Source organism: Pollicipes pollicipes, unplaced genomic scaffold (assembly GCF_011947565.3).
Source record: "Pollicipes pollicipes isolate AB1234 unplaced genomic scaffold, Ppol_2.1 Scaffold_4219;HRSCAF=4965_pilon_pilon_pilon, whole genome shotgun sequence".
Classification (NCBI taxonomy): domain Eukaryota; kingdom Metazoa; phylum Arthropoda; class Thecostraca; order Pollicipedomorpha; family Pollicipedidae; genus Pollicipes; species Pollicipes pollicipes.
The window spans coordinates 1,275,592-1,278,257 of record NW_023596448.1 but is presented as its reverse complement, the minus strand read 5'-3'; positions in this window follow the sequence as shown (position 1 = coordinate 1,278,257).

The following is a 2,666-nucleotide window of genomic DNA, read 5'->3' as shown; positions in this document are numbered from 1 at the left end:
CAGCGACCCTCCCCTCCCCGCCAGCCGAGGGGCCACCGGTGCGTCATGTGTGGTCGTCGGACCGGGAGGCGTGCCGTGTGGAGGAGCCGAGGCCAGCGACTCTCCCCTCCCCGTCAGCCGAGGGGCCACCGGTGCGTCATGTGTGGTCGTCGGACCGGGAGGCGTGCCGTGTGGAGGAGCCGGGGCCAGTGATCCTCTCCTCCCCGCCAGCCGAGGGGCCACCGGTGCGCGTCAGGTCTGTACTGCTCCCAAGTCAATTCGTGCGCCAGATGACATGGGACGGCTGGGGGAGTCCGACACCAGTCCGCTGGGGCCCTCCCCCGGGATAGCCTGACCTCTCACCGAAGACGGTCGGGGCTGGGACCGGTCAGGGCCTCTCCCAGGGGCTGACGGTGCTCCGTCGCCTCGCTAGGTCGGTCGGCTGCTGGAGGCGGCCGTGCAGCGCTCGCCGGAGGACAGCAAGGCGTGGTACATGCTGGCCGACTGGTGCTACACCTGGGGCAAGCAGGCAGTCACCGACTCACAGTACGTGCCGGAGATGGGTGTGCCGACAGAACATGTACACACGAACGGTACCGAACTGCATACTGTGCCCCCATGACACCGTACTGTCACAGGACACCCATACGTAAATGCTACTTATTCGCAGGATACCATGCTCAATAATATTATTCTGACACGTTACGCATGTACAAAGCCGCGGTGACGGCTGTTGGCGACTGTGCCCGTTCGCCATTATTGTGCTGACATTTTGTCACACTGAGACAGCGCCTGGGCGACGTAATAGGGGGCCCTTTTGCCACACTGAGACAGCGCCTGGGCGAGGTAATAGGGGGCCAGTGGTGCTCCTGATTATTTCGCCGACAGAGCACTAAATCCACGACGGCCGTGTGAGCCCGCCATCTGCCGTCAGGTGCCGTTCTGCCGACCAGCTGGTGGACAGCCGCGCCGCCGTGGCCGCGCTGCTGCCGGACGCGCCGGACGAGGCCGTCACCCGCCTCACCGACATCGTGGAGCGCAGCCATGTGCAAACGGACCCTGACAATGACATCGAGGTGCGCCACGCGGCCGCCGGCCCCACCCGTGTCGGCCGGTATCGGCATGGGAAGGGGAGGGGGGGGGGGGGGGGGGGGGGCTGCGGGGCGTTGGGTTCCATTCGCTGCCGTGCAGTTTGATGTTACCTGCCTCTTGTCACGTATTCGGCTAATGACGGCAGCGGCAATGCGGGAACAGATAGCTTACGCAGCGCGCCACATTGTTTTTAAGCTGTGTCTGCTAACCATCTCGGCCGAGCCAAGCTGACCAGCCTGTGCCCAGTTTGTTCGGTGGCGACATTGAGACGGTCAGTACTCCGCTCCGGTGGCGGCCGTTTGAGACGGTCAGTACCCCGCTTCGGTGGCGGCATTGAGACGGTCAGTACTCCGCTCCGGTGGCGGCATTGAGACGGTCAGTACTCCGCTCCGGTGGCGGCATTGAGACGGTCAGTACCCCGTTCCGGTGGCGGCATTGAGACGGTCAGTACTCCGCTCCGGTGGCGGCATTGAGACGGTCAGTACTCCGCTCCGGTGGCGGCATTGAGACGGTTAGTACTCCGCTCCGGTGGCGGCATTGAGACGGTCAGTACTCCGCTCCGGTGGCGGCATTGAGACGGTCAGTACTCCGCTCCGGTGGCGGCATTGAGACGGTCAGTACCCCGTTCCGGTGCAGCATTCCAGTCTCGCGTCGTCATGGGCGGTGTCGCGGGTGATGCTCCAGACACTGACCTCGCCAGAGTTTCGTCAACGCTCCCTGTCACGCTCCCCGTAGAATTCCATGTCGCTGCCCGCGCCTCCTCACAGCTCCGCTTACGCACATCCCCTCACATACCCCCCTTTCACACACGTCCCCCTTACACACCGACCCCGCTCAAACACTGCCTCCGCTCACACACCTTCCCTCACGCGCCACGTCCCCTCGTACACCTCCTGCCCTGACGCTGTTCCTGTTGCCACCAGTGCGAGTTCAGCCCGACACTCGTTCGCCGCCGGCAGGATGATCTGATCTCGTCGTCGGCCTGGGTGCGCGCGCAGCTGGCGACGGTGGCGCCGCCTGGCCGCGTGGACCAGCTGCTAGAGCTGTGGCGCGCGGCACAGAGCAGTGTCTACGGCCACCTGGGCCTGGCGGGCAGGCGCCTACTTCCGCTTCCTCCAGCTGCAGCAGGTACGCGGATGCTCGGAGACGGCGGGCGGGGGTGGGTGGGGCGGGGGAGTCAGAGCGTGGGGGGGGGGGGGGGGAGCCGGAGGACGGGAGGGGAAAAACGGGAGAACTGGAGGGGTGGAGACGGGATAGTCGGAGGGCGGGGGAAGACGGGAGACCGGGAGCACGGGTGGTAGCCAGAGGGTGGGGAGGGGAAACTGGAGAGCTGGGTGGCAGGGGATAGAGCCAGAGGGCGGGGGAAGGGGATGGGAGATCCGGAAGGCGGGGGGAGACGGAGAGCTCAAGTAGAGGGTAGAGCCGGTAGGGAGATCTGGGCGTGTGAGACGGGAGAGCCGGGGGAATGGGGAGGGCGGAAGGAAACGGAAGAGCTGGAAGGCGGGGGGGGGGGAGACATCCGGAGGGGGATACGGGAAGTGCAAGAGGGCGGGGTTGGAGGAGGATGAGAGAGCCAGGAGGCGGGGACGATGAGT